The 19278-nt window shown below is 42.8% G+C and overlaps 1 protein-coding gene across 1 annotated transcript in view; it reads left to right on the top strand.

Moving 5' to 3' along the window:
• The first annotated feature begins 10959 nt into the window (after positions 1-10959).
• The window catches only part of FIGNL2 (fidgetin like 2), a 59234-nt gene continuing 50915 nt past the window's right edge, over positions 10960-19278 (top strand). Inside the window, exon 1 of the mRNA XM_026679992.2 lies at positions 10960-11157. The gene's annotated coding sequence lies outside the window, so the exon portion shown is untranslated. The remainder of the gene's footprint in view (positions 11158-19278) is intronic.

Here is a 19278-nt window from a genome sequence, read left to right as displayed (position 1 = left end):
GATGTTTTAAAAACGGCTGTGGGAAAAGGGATGGTTTTGGAAAATGCAATAGATACATTTTTTTAAACGAGTTGAAAAGCTCAAACCAAAATACATTTGTTTTATGTACGTATTAGAATTTTTCACCAGAGTGAAAGAAGACCAAACCAAACCAAATCAAAATAGAAAGTAAGAAAAAGAAAAGAATGAAAAGAGAAGAAAACATATAGACATACCTTCTGCCCTTCTTTCTATCAAATAATTATTGTATTCTTTTCCCCTATCATCTTTGGTTGTTTTAAATGCCTAAATCCGGACATCATTAATTCAGAATACCATGCATTGGTAACCCTTTGCTTTGCCTTCCTTATTTCAAACTCAACAGCATGTTTTTATTAATGGAAATTCCTTATAATGAGAGGACTACCGAATTATTGTTTAAAAAGAAATCCCCTTTGAAAGCTAGCATATATTAGTGGATTGAAATCACACCTGTAAAATCACTCTGTATATAGGGTTATTTTTAATCACTATTACACATTTATCCCTTTTTTCATGTTTTGCATTATTCCCTCATTGGATTTATACAACCATGGCAAGCACTGCAAAAATCCAGATGACCACTAACTGCTACCATCTAGTATTTGCCCAGAATTTTGCCACCCAGCATGACAGGTCTACACTAAATTATACTCATTGGGTTTTGGCTAGCATGTTGTATAGACTTAGCTACTGTGATCATATTTATTATCTCACAGATTATGGCTTATTTAACAAATCATGGTTAGAATAAATCCTGCTGAAGGTTGTATCAAGGTATGCAATGGGTGTTGTCTACTTCCTGCTTGATTGTTTGGGTTGTCCTCAAGAAGCCAAGTTAAGTAGCTCTATCTTCTGGCCTCTGGAGGTTGTGAATATGTTCCTTCCATGCTTAATCAAAGAATGACTAAGTATTAATTTTTTAAAAAAACACCCTTCACAACTTTCTCCCTTTCTGAAAATCAAAATGATATTTTGGGAGCTGTGTCTATGGAAGAAACTGAAATAACGATGTAGCTTTGTTGAGAATCAGTGGAGAGTGGCACTGCATTGGGATAATTGTTAAAAATATGCAACTCTGCTTTTGCCTAAGTCTAAAATCCACAGGCAGCTTCGTCTATATGAGATCAGTAAGAAGAAACAGAAAGCCAGTTTGGTGTAGTATGGTTAAGGTATCGGGCTAGAAACCAGGAGACTGTGAGTTCTAGTCCTACCTTAGGAACAAAAGCCAGCTGGGTGATCCTGGGCTAGTCCCTCTTTTTCAGCCCTAGGAAGGAGTCAACGGCAAGCCACTTCTGAAAGAGCTTGCCAAGAAAACTGGCAGTCGCTAGGAGCCAGCACACTGACTTGAAATTGTGTGTATCTACACACAAAACTTCAGTGTGTTGACTCCTGGTAACTGCCACACAAAAGAACAAGGGAGATTGTTTTCAGTCACCAATATACCTCGAAACAACTGTGCTCTTTAGTATGCTTCAGAAACCAGCTCTAATGTTTAATATTGGAATAAAGTAGGAAAATGTTTAATGTATCAATATTATAGTAATATGATATGATATATAGTAATATGATATTAGTATATTCCTTATAAAATACTAGTTATATTTATAAATTATAATTATATAAAGGTAAAGGTTTCCTCTGTCCAGTCATGTCTGATTCTAGCGGGCAGTGCTCACCTCTGTTTCTTAGCTGCGGGGAGCCAGGGTTGTCTCAAGAAATGTCCATGGTCATGTGGCTGGCATGACTATTACACCAAGGGGCACGGAACACTGTTATCTTCCCATTGAAGTGGTCCCTATTTATCTACTTCCATTTGCATGCTTTCAAACTGCTAGGTGGGCAGGAGCTGGGGCAAGTAACGGGAGCTCAGCCTGTCTCGTGGTGCTCAGGTCTCGGACCCAGGCTGTCAGCTTTCCAACTGACAAGCTTAGCATCTTTAACTACTAAGCCATCATGCCCAACTTATAATTATACATCTATTTTCATATCAACCTCAGTATAATTAATTAGGATGTATTGATACAAACGTTTTGCTTCATTTTATTAATCTAACCAGCATCATTTAACCATACCCTAATCCAAGGGGAACTTCAGTCAAATCTTTGATGAAATGTAGCACCCTTTAAAGATTTGCACAGTTCTATCAGGTTTCCCCCCCCCCCAATTCCCTGTATTATTTATGCCACTTCAATTCTAGGCTCTAAGCAGCCTACACATGCAACAATCGTGGGATAATAGCAATTACCTTCCTCTCGTTAGAAATATGTTTATCTTTAGAGGTTGTCCAAAATGTACAGGACAAAATATTTCCAGTTCTAAAATCGGGGGCTGCATTTAGTAGTTAAAATTACTACATTCAGAATGGTGGGCTTTGCACCTCATACATAACAGTGTCATTTATCTACTTTTGTCTTATGAAGTCCAGCTGCTTATGCTTAATTCAATAAAAGATGGTTAAATACTGCTGTGATGTGTAATTCAGCCCAAATGTGCTGTCCATGTCATTTCACCCTCTGCAGTCAGACTGACCAGATATACAAGTATGGTATCCGCAGTTCACTGGTGGATATAGGAAACAGGCAGCCCATTGCAACCTCAGCGTTGAAATAACATTCCTCCCCCTCCACCCGGCTTCCAAAGGCAAATTATTTTTCTTGCAATTGTAATGTTGCATTTTACAGGGTGCACAATCGACGAACCTCCTTGCATCATTTAAGCATCTTCTGAAGTTTGGACATCATCTCAACTTGGCTTTAATCAAGCACAAAAGTTGAGCTTGCTGTCAGTTTGCACTGGAATGACAGCTGAGTTTCATTTGATTTAGAGAGAGAGAGGTAATATGAACTTCTTTGCCTGTGAAATGTAGAAGAGTATTGAAATGTGCTTTAAAAAGGGTGAAGGGAAGAGCACATAGTTAGAACCAATACTTTAATTTCATACTCTTTGAAGCAGGAGCTCAGCTTCATTTTTAAAAAAAAAATCAGGCCCATATGTTAACTTTTGCCACTGTTGTCAAAAACAAACAAATGCATCAAATCAAATTTGAATGGAGGAAAGATTAACTGGAGGAAGAGTCACTACTAGACCTTACCCAACCAACCAACTCTTCTTCCATTCTTTCCTTTTTAGAGTCCCATATGCTTGCTCCCACCTCCTTGCCTCTCTAGGTTTACTGCTAAATGATGTGGAAGGTATGGGAAGGAACGAGAAGCTGAGACTGAGGAAAATGGATTTGCTTTCATAACATGTTCCTGCAGGGATAATCCTTCGGCCCTTCAGGATTTATTCCTGTGCATTAAGCCCCAAGTGGCATTCCACAGCATCGTACCTACGGAGGCTGCCGTAGGGTCAACAGCAATATAATATAATCCCAGCTAGTACAGAAACAACTCCTTTTCATCTTTGCTTTCGGACAGAATTCCAGAATGAAAGACCAAGCCCTCTCGGAGATGCTGACTGGGTTTTTAAAATGGGAGTTTCCCTTTAAGGCCTTGTTGTGCTGACTAGTATGACAAAACAGGAATAAAACATGTGGGTTTTAATTTTCCTACTTCAGTTGTTTGTAAACTATTTTAACTCAGACCTCCTTTCCAAACCGTCATTTCTCCATCACACAGTACTCTATTGTGATTTTTGCATTAGTGCCCAAACTGATATGCACTCTCTTTAGCATGTATTTGATGGTGCGATGTATCATCAAACTGGGCAGTTTAACACAGGTGCAGGTTGGTGGCCCTCCAAATGTTGGTGAACTATAGCTCCCAGCACCTATCATTACTGGCCATGCTGGCTTGAGCTACTGAAGGTTGTGGAGCCCTAATAACTGGGCCTTAAGGGAGCTTCCTCTTCCCTGCCTTTCTTTTTCCTTTTAGAGCATCTAGGAATGTTAGATATTTGCTGGGAACTATCTACATCTCTCCCACCACCACCAAAAGTTTTTGTTTTTTTTAAAATCACATATAACTCTAAAGATAACCAATTCAGCCTGGACAGATCTATTTGTTTTTCAAGCAACATGAGCAAGTTATCACCTTTTGTTTGTTCCCTTAAAGTGACAGTTTGTAAACTAGGTGTCTGACGGCTAATTTGACGTGAAAAGGTGAGGAAGTCTTGGAGAATTAACATAAAACCTACAAAGCTTGAAAAAGGTGATGTTGCTTTAAGGAATCTATTTGTCAAAGATGATCGAATTCTTAAAGCTGCAATCTCTCTCTTTTTTTTTCAAGCTTGGGTATAAGCTGAGAAAAATCAAGCTGCTATAATGAACAGCAGAGAGGTGCTATATTTACATATAAATGACACCAAAAGCATTTCTTCTGAACAATTTTTTTTAAGTAGGCACGGCCTTACTAACCACCTATTTGACATACTACTGCTGCTGCTACTACTGTATTACCACTACTATTAATAATAGAAAAGGCAGCCTGGGTGGACAATAGTTCTAAAACAGCAACCTTTCCTACAGGGAGGAAACAAGGAGATGTTTCTTAGAGTTGGTACTTACAATTCCTTTCTTTTTATTTTGCAAATGCTTGTTAATGAAAACAAATGTTTCAAATCTGCTATCCATTATGTAGAGGTAGCTTGTAAGTTAACTAGGCGATTAAATCTGTTAATAGATCAAACTGAGCATTCCTGACATACAGAAATGGAACAGCCTTGGATTCTTCCAAAGGACCTTGGCAGTGGCATCTGTTACCAATCCCAAGGCTACTCCCTTGAACTCCGATTCCCAGGATTCCGTAACGGGCACATCTGAACTGCTTTGAGTTTCATCTTCTCCTCTCACCCCCCCCCCAACAACATCTAAATAAAAATCAACCTGCAGAAAAGTAATGGTGAAAGGTTGGATTCCCACATTGTCATAACCCAAGGTAAATCTATGCATTTTGGGCTTGGTGGAAACATGCAAATGGTGTCGATTGTGTCTCATAAAATAAGGATGTAGTGTGATCTGCGAATCAAATTGCACGGAATCCTAATCTAGTCTTCTAAATTGCAAGCATCTGGACAGTGGAGCATCTAATCTATGAAAATTAGTAGAAAGCTTTGGAAGTTCGAAGTGCCTTATGATTACCAAGCATCACTCCTGTCTGTAGAACAGAGTAACTGGGAAAGGGTAGTAGCACAACACGCTGAATCGGAACTGGAAGTGTCAAACAGGAACCTGATTGTGTGTTCTATGGATTTTATCTCTATCTCCCACCTTTATTATTTTTTATAAACAACTTAAGGCGTTGAACATATCTAATACTCCTACTTCCTTCTCTTTTCCCCATAACAACAACCCTGTGTGGTAAGTTGGGCTGAGAGAGAGGAGGGGGGACTGGCCCGAGGCCACCTGGGTGGCTTTCATGGCTAAGTCAGGATTAGAACTCAAACCTTCCCTGTTTCTAGCTGGTGCCTTAACCACTAGATCAAAATGGCACTCTATATATGAAGCCTGGTAGAATAGCAGTGCTTTATGTCCAAAATAATTACATTTGGATGGATGAAATTAAGAACTACTGTCAGCTTCTGCTTAATTCTGCCAGCAGCGTTGTTGAAGCCCGATAACTACAATGGATAACCCTAAGAGTTTCTGGATCTTGAATTTTGTAAAAAAAATGTAAATCAGAAATTAAGCTTGCTTTAGGATTTACAATGCAGTTTTGATCTGTTGCCTATCACAAAATATTAGGAAAATGTTAATACCATTTTTCAATAAGAATGAGTATAGACGGGGCTCTTGGGTCAGCAAAATAAGGGGGCTAGTTGGAGAAGCAGGCTACTCATATGCTTACTCAGACTGTGAGGTGTCGATCAGCCCTCACTGAATCTCCATGAACAGAGAAGTCCAGAGTGGAATGGACAGATTTGAGCATATCCAGTTCTTCTAACAAAGAATTCCTGATTTCTCTTAAAAGACTATGATGGAACATGATGGTGACCATGATCTCTTTGGCAGGATGCAGATTGTTTAAAATCTTCTGGGACAAACACTTTTGGTTTATTGGAATAATGAGCTCAATGGGGTTTTTTTGTAAACTATAAGCAGTGACTCAAGGCCTGTTCTCTGAATAGCTGCACGGCTATAAAGCAGGTCTTAATAGGCCCATCAATTAGCAGAAATGAGTGTTAAGTGTGACCGTTCTTTGACCAACATGTTAGGAACCTCTGGAGCTAAAAGCACTAATGTTTGCAGTTCGAACAGAGGAGTCAGAGGCTGTGAGAATCAAAATGATATGTCATCCTCTTTCAAGCCCTTGTTGTCACTGATTCGATGCCCTCTAGATGAAAAAAGGGACCCATACTTGTACATGATGCTGTACAAGCAAGGAAAAAGGGATTCTTGACAACTGAGGCCTCATTTTGCAGGGCAGCTTGGTGCTTTGTCATGTTTTTATACCCTAAGGAGCAAAGCTGCTCTTGTTGTATACCCACTGCTTGCAGAAATGTAATTTAAGTTGTTGACTGGACAATCCCAGGTAAATCAACATGCAGAAAAAAGAACTGGTAGCGAGGGGAATTATTGTATGTTTTACTTTTTTTCCCAAAAAGTAAAAAAAAAAAAATGCCGTATTTTTAAAACCCTGGATCTAAGGTTGTCATAATTTTGGTGTTAAACCACTAATGAGCTTAGAGGAATGTCAGCTTCCCCCTGGGATTAACTGATGGGTACTCTAACAGGAAGGTGTCAGCCAGATTTCTACTGATGGTGTCTATCCCTTATCCCAGTAGAGAGTAATTAACCAGGAGAGGTATTTTGACCATGGTGTTGCTTTTGAAGCAGATCAGGGAGAGGAGAAAGCTTTTGCAAATACAGAGACACTTCATCCCCTGTGCTATAAAGAATGTTTAAGTGAATTGGCCTTAGTTTAGTCTTACATTGTTATATAGCTACTGACTGTTACCCTCATTTGCAACATTAAGAACAATATTCCATTCACATGTAACAGATGAAAATTAACAATCAAAATGCTAATTTTTGAACCAGACCATATTTTAATGCTGTTTTACTATCTTTATGAAATGTTCTGTCCTGCTCTCTGCAAATGTCACTTTGCAGTCATTTAGGAGTCCAGGATGAGAAATCCATGGCCTTCCTGGGACTCCTGCTGAATTCAAGTTTTCAGTATGCTCGACCATATTTACAATTAATGCATTCTTTTATTTCATCCACTCTAAGTGGCCAACTATCCCATTTCCTGGGAGCTGAGACCAGCAACTGCCAAGGGCCAGTTAAAACATTTAATTCTTTTTATGGGAAGAAGCACCAAAGTTTTGATCCAATACATAATAGTCAAGCAATGATTCATGTTTTAATTGTTTGGAAGAGGATTTCAACAGATCATAAAAGTGACTATGCAAACCTCTGCTTCTTTATGAGTCCTTTCTGGGATATCCTGCTTTTGTACTTTGTCCTCTTGCCAGTAATTCCCCATCTTCCACTTCCAGACTCTTTTAGACACGCTGTATGCTGTGTCTTTGTCAAACCTCTAGCCAAAGTTTACTAAGATGCAGATAAAATGGGGAAGATTTGGGCTGTGGGGTGAAGGGCTGGCATAAGGTGAGATGGGAGCCTGAAGATGGTGGGGTTGGCTACATCAGAGGAATGGTCTAGCTTGTGCTCTCCTGCATTTTGGTTGGCGTGGGATTTTTTTTACTGTTCAGGTGGATGTCCAATAAAATAATAAAATAAAATACATAATTAAAAAAAACTAAACTAAAAATCTTCATTTGCAGCTAGAGGTCAGAAATCTCCTGAATAGAAACAGTCCTTCAGGAAATCACTCCAATGGCTCTGCTCTATGGCTTCTTCGCAACATGTAAAACTCCTGTACTTTCTGATCATTAACGGAAATGCCACCCTTGGTCTTAATGTGCTCTCAGATTAGAAAGACCCTAACTTGATTAAGGGCCCCAATAACAACTCTTTGCAAATTGTTTGATACTGGTATAGTTATTTTGCAACTGCTCATGAAACAAGCCCCCTTTTCCACCTTATCATCATCTGTGCCACTTCACGGACATCTTCCTGTTTTGCCATATTTTGCTCCTTGCTGCTATTATGTAGTTATTCTGATGATTTCCCCCTTGCACTCTCCCCTGCCTCTCCTTCTGGGGATCCACTCCTGTTTCTATGGAGACAACCCATAAATATGAAGTCTTATCCTTCATTCATTGAGGCCAGAGGCAAAGCTGCTTCTAATTTTGACTGCAGCAGCATATTGCAATCTTTACTGGTATCCTTCCATGGATGTAAAGATGGTTTCCATAAAACACAACACTGATGATTTTCATGAGCATCATGTACAGTTCACAATAAACAGATGGATTCAAAGTGTTGTTTCAGTCTACATTCCTCCAATTTTTCAATTGCTCTTTTCTAGGATAGCACAGTAATAATATTTAGTCCCGTTCCTCTTAAACCTATCTATTTTTAACATGATTGGTGAGCATGCTAAATGAAACCAGTTTTGTTTTTTAAATCCCCTGAGGGATCAGTAGATATCCACTTCTTTTATTGCTGTGGAGGATGGTTAAAAGAGGGATTTGCTGTGTTTCAGAGGTTACTTTTTCAATCCTTATTCATTAGGCTTCTAAACATGCGGGATGTGTGTGCAGTGCAAGCTATAGCCAGCAATGGGGGAAGGGAACTGGAATTGGGGAAAGAGAAAGGAAATAGCACAAGCTTAAACAGGCATCAGTTAAATACTGTATGTTTAAGCAAGCCTAGTTAATATGTTACAGGATAATCAGCATTCTAATAAAATTTTTAAAATGAGGCAAATGCCATTGGGTTTTGTTGTTGTTTTTGTCTGGAATATTGCAGGTGGGTTTAAAGTTTGTTAGGGCATTGTGGCACCAAATATTGTCCACGTTCCTTGTAAAATCTCTCTTAAGGAAAAGGCAATTTATAAAATGAACATTTAAAACCAGGGGTTGGAACAAGGCTATCCCAACACTGGCTACCCTGGGAATTAGCAGAACAAAATGGAGCCAAAGGTAATACTGCAATTAATTTCAACCGCAAGTGAGGTATACTTTTATATCCCAGTGTTCTATTCCACCGGGGATATTTAATAGAGGCCTTTTCCATCTGCCCCAGCAGATGCTCTGCTAAATGCCATCCATGGCAAGGAATTTTGTCTGATGCAAAGAAAGAAGACAGGACTCCATTCCTCCATCACCCTCAATTCCACTTGATCAGGTATTGTCTGTGATGATAGCTGGCCTGACTCCCTTCTGGAAGCACAACGGCTGGAATATTACTGAAGGGGGTACAGAAACCCTTTAATACTCACTAACTACCTGAGTAAATATGAAATCACCTTTAGCCCCGTGGCTTTGACCCCTCTTGAATAGCTTGGTTAGTCCATAGGAAGCTGTCTGGATCATGGACTGTCCTGAAGAGGAGGCTAAAAAAAAGTTAAATTATTCTTTTTTAAAAAAGAGGAAAGGCATGGATGGTTGGATGGATGGACACAGGGAAAAATAAAAATAAAACATATTGCTGATGATATACAGTTTTATTAATTATCAATGTTTCTCAGGGTGAGCCCCTTGATCTCCCAGAGGGCTATGCCATATTTCTAGGGGAACACGTAAAAATTTTCAAAGAAGGCTACCTACATTTAACTGCCAGGCATACGATCAATTTGCTGTAATCCTCACATCTCATTCTCTGTGCTAACTTCAGCAGCATAAAACATTGAAAATTACCTCAGTTCATAGTAAATAACATTGCCTATGCCAGAGGTCTCCAAACTTGGCAATTGTAAGATTTGCGGCCTATAGCTGGCTGGAGAATTCTGGGAGTTGAAGTCCACAAGTCTTAAAGTTGCCTTAAAGTTTGGGGACCCCTGGCCTATGCTGAGGTCACAGAAAGTAATAAGGCTCAGAAGCGGGCCACGAGAAAAGAAACAGCACAGACCCTGGTCTGTAGGGCAGAGCTACAAGATGCAAAAAGTAAAGCATCCTTGAATCTAGGGCTGTTTCTGCAATCAGAAGGAATCCATCATCCTGTGTGTCAACTCAGAATATATTTATATTGAAATTGTCTTGTTTAAGAGGCAGATGTGCAATATGCACACCTAAAAGAAAGAGCATGCCAGGGCTGTGGTCACAGTATGTTTGTCAGTCTGCATCTCCAATCTGAAGGAGTGTGGTGGTTATTTCTTACTAACTGCTTAAGTTGTAAACTTAACTTCCCCCACAAGCCCCCAAACTGGAAATGGGAATTTAAGAACAAGAGTGAATTCTTTCTTGGTTCCCAAATGGAGATGTAACAAAGCTGAAAGAATTAAAGGCAGCACCGTGCAAGGAAATGCTCTTTTCGGTGGGTCACCCGTGCTCTCTCTGGTTTTAAAGCCTTGACTCAAAAATAGCCAGAAGTTTTGAAGGATTTTTTTTTTTTGCATCGCTTCTGCACACCCTGGAACAATCGCGGCGGTGGATTCAAAAGCGCGCATTGTTTCCCACTCTCGGGGCTGCTCGGGAAAAACCAGCATTCCCCGAGCCGGCCATCCGGCCTTCGTCAGACACGTGTGGGAGGCTTGGACTAAGTTCCGCGCGGAATTGTGAATTTGTGCTTTCCCACTTCGGCCCGGCCAAGCCCCTTCAGCTTAGGAGGGACTGACTTTAACTCAGTTCCCCCTCGGCAGATGATTTCCAGAAGGCCTCTTCTTCCCTAATGGACCTGGGACACATTTTGGGGAAAATTCCAGAACCCACCTCTTCGCCTGCAACTGCGATGAGATGAACCAGCGCCTCCAGGGAGCGGGGCCGGTGCAAAGGCTTAACTCGTAGAAGGCGGGGAAGGTCAGCGCGGCAGCACTGAGGACCCGAGAGCAGAGCCGGAGGGAAGGGGAGGGACGTGGGCAGGGCGCTGGAGACCGGGGGAGGATCTGGGGCGGGAGGGAAGGGGAGGCAGCGAGGGGCGGCGCGCAGCCTGGAACTGCTCGCTTGACTGGCCGAGGGAGCAGCAATCGCGGCGGCTCGGGCGCTGTATCGTCCCAGCCGGGTGGCAAAGAGGATGCGGAGTCCCGCGGCCGCCCACAGCGCCTCAGCGCCCGGCTCCGAAGCTGAAGCGCCCCGGCCACGCGGACCAGGTGGCTGCGCCGGGTTCCGCTAGGGACAGGCAGGGATGAGTAGGTGAGTGGCAGCGGGGGTCGCTGTCAGGGGCCCGCGGGGACGAGGAGCGGGGCTGGCTTGCGGACCGGACGCCAGCTCGGAGGCCGTGCGACGCGGGGATGAGCGATGGGACGAGGAGGCCCCTCCGTGGGACGGGACCTGAAGCGTTTGGGCATTTTCCTAGGGGAACGAGGGTGCGGGGTTGGTTTTGACTTGGTAAAAATCAACGGGTGGGAGAGGATGGTCGCGATGTCTGGATGCGGGTGCCCGAGATGCTGCTCCCGCGAGGACCCAACCCTCCCTACGGGCAGTTCGGAGGCTTCATTGAAGTGGAAAGGAGCCGGTTGCGGTGGAGGATCGGGCGCCGCGTGAGAAAGTGGGGATAGACACGCGCGGGAGGGGGAGGGAGAGGGAGGAAAGCGACGGTCCGGCTGCCAAAGGCCCACGGGGCTGATGCCTTCGGGCTGGGGAGGGGCTGAGATCAGCGTTGAGGAATGCAAGGAGGGTAGAGAAACAGGAGCGGAGGTATTGTGTGTGTGTGGGGGGAGGAAGCTCGTACGCGTCCGTAGTGCAGGGCCGGTGCGCGTCGAAAGCGGGCTGGGCAAACCTCACACTCGCTCCCCCCAAACTCCCCGCAAGCACAACCGTTATTTGGTAGGACGGGTGCGTGTCTCAAAGCATCCCACCCCTCCGGAAGCCCACGGGATCCCCATTGTGCTCCGCGGAGCCTCAGTTTGTTTCCTCGAAGGCTTTTTCTTCGGCGCTGGTACGGGCGGGCCTGGAGGGAGGGGCCTGCCTGCCGCTGGGGCGTAAATCCTGCCCCCACGAGAGCAAAGGTCGCGATTCCCTTCCCTGCTGGTCCTTTGAAAGGCAGTGCGTGTATCTTCGGGGTGGGTTGGGTGCCTGCCGTGGGGTGGGGTGGGGGGGAGGGGAAAGGAGGTGGAGTGGGAAGCCGATCCCACCCTCTGGAAAAAAAAAGTTTCCCTTGCGGGGGGAGTTGCCCAAGGCAGGCAGAGGGGTTGCTTGGGCGCGCCAAGCGGCGAGAAAAGCTTGCAGCGTTGCGGCCCGCGCTTGAAGAGAGAAAGGAGGCTAAAGGCGGGTTCTATATCGGGGGGCAACCCGAAAGCGGTGCCCCTTTGTTTGATGCGGTGACCCCTGGGGGCTCGACGAGCAGCGTCTCTTGCGGAATTTTGATCCGGCGTGGCAATGGCTCTTGCCTTTTCTATGGCCTGCCCGGGGTCTCTATTTTGCAGGCACAGGGGAGGGAGGGGCGTTTAAAAGTGGTAGCGCCCTCTCTGCACATACGTTTCCTATTGATTGCCTCCCCCAAACCAAAAAGAAAGAAAGAAAATCCCCTCAGGTTGTCGGTTTAGTGAGCTGTCAATTAGCCAAACTTGCGGGCGGCAGGCAGAGCGGCTTCCAAACCTTGTCAGTTTGAGGCAGCGTCTGCCTCATCATCCGTGACGTTTATTTTGCACGCTCCAGAAATGCAACTCCCGGGGCAAGGGACGGGTGGAAGGAAGATCCTTGCTGGACTCTCTGCCCAGGAATGGGGCTCCTTTGCCCATTACTCCTCCCATGCATAAAACCCATTACTCCTCCCATGCATAAGTTGATCCTCGCGCGTTTGTAGCCTTCGAGATCAGACTACCAAAGCACAGGAGAGGAAGCTCAAAACTTCAGGGCTTGCAAGAAGAATCCTCCCCTCAAAACTTGGCTTATTTCAGTGCCTGTAATAGCTTGGCAGGGTATCCTGGCGCTAAGCAAAAGTCTCCTAACTTGGCTGTGAATGGAAGGACAGCCAGTTCCTCAAATTCTTATCCTCTTTTAACTGCAGAGTAACATTACTGGCGTTTCTAAGCACACGTGTATTCTGCTTAGCAATTTTTGTCTGACACCCCCTGGGTGCCTTGAACTACTAGTACTTCTCCCATCATCTTTCAGTGACACGATGGCTAGAGAGGCGGAGTTGTTGCAGTGCAGCTCAGTTTGGCAAGCGCTTTGTTGGGGAGGGCAACTAAATGGTATCCACTCAGATTTCTAATTCCTTTCTTGGTCAGGCAAGAAAAAAGAAACAGCATGAAAGCCAACCTTTGGCATCAAAATGTCTTCTCAAAACAGTGACATTGCTTGGGCCAAGCTATTTAACATGGGTGTTCCCTGCCACTTGTCTTAGCTTCATGTTTCTCTCCAAAAGGATGGGGAGTGCTGAATAATTGAGGGGTGTTGTTTTTTGAGCAAATTCACCCACCTTGTATTAGGTTACAGGTAGTCCTTGACTTACAAGTGAGCCCACATTTTTTATTGCTAAGCGAGATGTTTGTTAAGTGAATTTTGCCCCATTTTATGACCTTTCTTGCCACAGTTGTTAAGTGAATTACCACAGCTGTTAAGTGAAGTTAGTAACACAGTCGTTAAGTGAATTTGGCTTCCTCATTGACTTCACTTGTCAGAAGGTTGCAAAAGGTGATCACATGACTCTGAGACACTGCAACCATCATAAATATGAGTCAGTTGCCAAACATTCTGGTTGTAAGTGTGAAAAACGGTCATAAGTCACTTTTTCAGTGCCGTAACTTTGAATGGTCACTGAAGAAACTGTTGTAAGTTGAGGACTACCTATATAAAGTCTGTTCTGAAATCAAGGAAGATTTGACAGTAGGCTCAATCAGAGATTTATCTCTTTTTGCTGCCAGCATCCTTAAAGCACATAATTCTAGAGCAATTTCTCCCTTTGTTTCTGGGAAGGGTAATTATAACACCAATATCCAGGTTTTCTTCCTGTTTACTGGACATGAATTCTCCAAAGCAAAGGAACACTTACCCTTTTGTTATTTTGCTCATTTTCTTAAGGTCAGCCCTAAGCAAAATGAATAAAAGTGATACAATAAAGCTCTAGTGATATAATATAAAATAACAGTGATCATGAAGCCAATCAAACAAGATTAATTTTACAGAAAGTCTAGTATTGGAGCATTGTAAATGCCTGGGTGAACAAAACATTATGATTCAGATCACTATTTGGATTTATTTTCAAAATGGATAATGGATAAAAATTTAGATGATATGTCACTGCAATAGTTACTTAGTTTTCAGTGCCTCTATTTGCAAATTGCTCCTTTTTGTTTGTTTGGAGAGTTGCTGTCTAATATGGTTGTAACAGCAACCACATGGAAATTTATGCCTTGGATTGTTAAATTATGGAACCATTCAGTTAGCAAGTACACTGATTCAGATTCCACTGATGGAATCTGTTTTGATTGCTTTCTATGTGACTCATGAATGCTGAATATTTAAAATTTAGGCTGCAAGTGTTTAATCAGTAGATTGATCCATAAAAGTGTTTTAGTTGATTTATTGGTGGGACCAATTGTAATCCGTGAGACTCTGGGTTAAGGTCACAAATACCCATTTTTTTTGAAGTGGCTTGCTTCTGATGCATTATGATGGTGTAATATAAAATTAGTAAAGATGAATGAAATCATCTACTATATGTATTAAATTGAAATGTATTAAGTATGCCTCAGTCCCAAACTTTAAACATATGGCAACTATATTTAAAATCAAGTTGTTGAAAAGAAGATAAAATATTCAGCTAAAATACTCTTAAATTGACAGGCACTTTTTCATTGAAAACAGAAGTAACTGTGGGCACTCTTACTTGGAAATACATTCCATTGATCAGAGTAGGATTTATGGTTGAATAAGCATCCTTAAAATTTGTGTTATGAAGGGTTTTTTTCCCCTTTTCTTCTAAGGACACTAACACAAACATTTTCTGGAGATAGAGGTGGAAGGAATTCTAAAGGACTAGTAAAAAAAATAGACTAAAGATTTACGTTTTGAAAAACATATATCCCAGAGTTTTTGCAGAAAGGATTTCCTGTAATTGGCCCTTTGTTTTTTCAATCCATAACATTTTTGGGAAAGCCTAAATGGAGGCATTTCCCCAATTTTCACCTAGCTCTGAATTCAGCAGTGATCAGTAAAGTGATACATAGAATACAGACTACCCTTTCAACTGAATTTAGCTTGCATTTTATTCAGCAACAAAAAATATTCATCCTTTCTTGTGGTGGCTCTTTGCTTGCAAGTAGCGACAAATAGTAGGCTTTGCATCTTTTGAAAAGATGCGTAGGCCCCATCTTTCTCCTCACATAAACACGCACGCCTGTGTGCTTATGCGTGCACATCCTTGAGGGCAGAAGGAGGGCAGACATTCCTCTCACAGTGTGGATATTTTAAAACTGTAGTCACGCAATCAAAAGTTGCTCAGTTTGTACTCATTTTTGGTTGGTTTGTACTCATTTCGTAAAAACTCACTTCAAGATTTCCTGAAAAATCTTGTGTTCAGTGATATTTTTATATAGGGAGAAATATTTGGGAGGGGTGTGTGTTCACACTTGGACGTTCCATTGAGTGGGAAGGGGGGGGGGCGACAGATGCTGTTTGTGCAGCATAAACTGCAAAGAAACAGAATAGAGCAGCTCCTCCTGTGTGACTTCTAACTCCACTCTACAGAATTTTTTTTTACTAGCAGTTCTTTGTCCTGATTCCCATTCTCTGTTGGGGACCCCAGCCACTGTCCGGCTCCCTCCCCCCCTTCCATTTTCCCCCCTTCCCATTATCATTTTGGTTAAACAGACAGGCAACTTGTGTACCATATGGATCATGTTAACAACGGCTTATCTGGGAGCCTTCGGGTTTTCTGCCCCTCCCTGGCAGTTCCTTACAGCCTGTCCTTTTTCGAAGAGCATCTTCGGTGGTTGCCTGCAGAGCCAGTTTGGCCAAAGCCTGGAAAGAGACAGAAGAGGTGCACAGGCTTAACTGCTTTCTTCCTGTCTGTGTTTCTGCCCCTTTCTAGTTGGAGAGATTTGTTTTCTGTTCCTCTGCTTGGTTCTCCATGTGGATCTGGTTAGCAAAGAGTCATCAGTCTGTTAAAGCGTTAAATTCATCTGGAAGAGAATAAGGGCAGCCTAGCATTTCCTTTACTTAGCGCTACATTTTCAGCTCAGAAAACAGCACAGAACTCTGTAAGTGCAAAGCTTAAAAAGAAAGTTTAGATTTACAAATATCACCCTCACTTCCTGGAAAGGGATAGACTTGGCGGCTCCTGGTGGCCTTCTACTTTTTTATTTTATTTATTTTTATTTATTTGGTTTGTCAATCGCTTACAAGATAATAGGTATAAGTAAAAACATAGTTATGAATACATAACTATAATACATTTATAATTTATAATAAAATTTATAATATAATATAATAAATTCTACTTGTGTTACCAAGATAGACAATATGTGAGGGATGCCCTATGCAAGGAAGCAAAACGTGCCCCAGTTTTGCAAAAAACAAAAACTAACGGGCAGGGATTATTAAGTAGGGTAGTGTCTCCTAGGAGAAAGGATCTGGAAAAACTCCCCGAAAACTGTAGCTCACTCCGCTGTTGAGTGTGAAAGTATTGAAGAACAAGGCATGAGAATTGAGCATCAGATGTCATGCTTAGACACAACATGATTGCAGTTAGAGCATTTTATTGCTAATCTCTGCTTGCAAAAAATAAGAATAAGAACTCTAGTGTTAAAAGAGAAAAGAAATATAAGAAATGCAACTACAATATCATAACCCTGGAATTAAAAGGGAAAGAAACGGCAACAACAAAAATGCAGCTGAAATGTCACTTCGCCTGCTTGTTTTTCTTCTTTAAGAAAGAGAATTTGGGAGGGTTGCCTGCTATCTCGCCAAAGAATGCTTTTGACAGATGACCAAGTCCCATGCTTTCCTCTGCCCCACTCCTAGTTTTTTCCAGCTTGCTTTCTCCCCAGTGATGAGGTAGGCTTCACATGCTCCATAGGCCAGTCCTTGCAGCCTCTTTTTAGGACCTTCCTCCCATTGTGATGCTCCCTCCTTATTCCACAGAACACGTGCTCCTGTCTCCTTCGGCCAACGATCTGTTGTGCAACTGACATCTATTTTGCCCAGATGTTTGACAAAAATAGGAATCCTGGAGAATCTTACTGCCCAGCGTTAATCGGGAGGGATGGCATAGATGTGATACCTGATACAACAGCAACTGCCTTGAAGTAGGATCTGATTAAGAGATGCTAAGGTTCGTTTGCTTAAACTGTGTAGCTAAAGAGAATGCAAAGCTGACTGAAGACAACTTATCCTCAAATTGTCCCATCCTTCTTGCTCTCTTCTCTGACTGCAGCACTATTGCAGACATCCTTGGTTTAACCAGGATGCTGCTTCACTGATGCAAGTAGGTTAATGAATGGGCAAGCCTTGTTTGTTGCACAGTTCATCCTCAAACAGACTGAGCTGTGGCCGCAGCTGCAAAGGGAGCTTTGTTCTTCCCTTGCCGTGATGTCTGCAAAGTGTCACCATCTGAAGTTATTCTGGGTGGCAAAGGGCCTGGAAAATCTGGGCTGCCCCTCTTCTCCCTCCCCCACCCAGCCAGAGATAAGTCCTGTCTCCTGTGATGGATTTCTTCTTAGATGAAGCTGCTCTTTGAGGATGACTCAGATTAATTGTAAAGGTTTTGCTCAGGATCTGTGTCTTCACTGTCCTCATCTGAGGGTTGGGGGCTATAGATACCCCCTCCTGGGGTGATAGGGGCTTCAACTTTTCCTAGATGGTAAAAAGTCAGTTCAGAAGAACCAGTCTCCTCTACTTGTGGTGGCAATCAGGACTCTCAAAGGAAGGGAGGACCCACTATCTGTCCAGATTCCTATGAGACATGCTGGCTGAGGAATTCTGGGAGTTGGTCCATCCATCTTAAAGTAGTCAAAGTTGAGAAACACTGGTCCAGACAATGGAAGTCCTATGGCACGACCATTTCAAAGCAGAGTTTTGCTTCCCGCCCCCCAGCTATTCTCAATTTGCTTCCCGCCCTCTAGCTATTTAAATTGATGCCTTAAAGATAGGTTGGACTTCAACTCCCACAATTCACAGCCAGCAAGGCCAAAGGGCATGCTGGCTTTGTTGGGCACCTCCTTGCTTTTTCAAATAGTATTCAACTTTCTAGCCATGGTGGAGGTAAAATCCTGGAATTCAGGTTTGGGGAAAGTAGATATAGTCTTCCTTTTGGTCCTAAGTCTTCCTGCTCATTTCCCAAAAGCTGCTCGTCATCCGGTGGATGAAACATGGAGGTACCCAACTCTTCCCCAGCTCCAGGCCCCTGGTGGGATTCTCCTTTCCTGCTTTTACATTTCAACCTCCGGGCAGGAAATCTGATAGTGGGTTTCCTGCCATTGGCCCTGAGTTTGTCCAGTAAAAATGCCTCTTGCGTGCAGCTAAAAGTCTCTATCCTGTGACTCTTCCCATTTTCTTTCTCTTCTGCCATCCCGTGGATGATGCATTCTACGTTTGTTTCATCTCCATTCTCCGAGCCAGCATTGGTTTTTTTTTTAATGACATCAGATTTACTAGCCTAGTTGTTGCTTCATTTACTTCAATTCTCTTGTTCTGCGTATTTCCCCCACTTTATCCAATGGCAAGCATCCTTAGAGGGGATTACAAAAAGAGCAAAATGGCAGTAAAATCTAAAGTAAAAGCCATGCTGATTTCATCAGTAATCAATGGGCAATGGGTTCGTGCGAGCTCATTTAATTAGCTAAGCTACTTTAGATTGGGATCTCTTGGTCAGGAATTCCAGGACCAATCTGAACGCTCACTCATATTTGTTTATGATTTTTTTTTTTTAGTCAGAAGAAACAACATGTTGTAATAGTTATAATCTTGGGGCAGGTTCAGTGGTGGGAGTCTATTTTTTTTTTTACTACCGGTTCTGTGGGCGTGGCTTGGTGGGCGTGGCAGGGGAAGGATACTATAAAATCTCCAGTCAAAGCTGGTATTTTCCAGTTCTCCGAACTACTCAAAATTTCCACTACTGGTTCTCCAGAACTGGTCAGAACCTGCTGGATACCACCTCTGGGCGGGTTGATTAGATGGAAATCAAGTCAGCCATGCAAGGTCCCTGGATGACTTTGGCCAATTGCTCTCTCTTAGCTCAGCCTACTGCACTGGGTTATGGTAGAAGGGAAAATAGCAGGGAGTGCTCACTTTGTCACCATGGGCTCCTTGAAGAAAGGCAGAGTATAAACTGAATTCTTTTGTAATGTCTATAAGATTTCTGGGTTCTTC

The sequence above is a fragment of the Notechis scutatus genome, chromosome 2, assembly GCF_049901735.1.
Source record: "Notechis scutatus isolate UNSWTSFEM ecotype Mainland chromosome 2, rNotScu1.2, whole genome shotgun sequence".
NCBI classification, from domain to species: Eukaryota; Metazoa; Chordata; class Lepidosauria; order Squamata; family Elapidae; genus Notechis; species Notechis scutatus.
The sequence above is the reverse complement of the archived record's forward strand: the minus strand, read 5'-3'. Positions and strand labels throughout refer to the sequence as shown.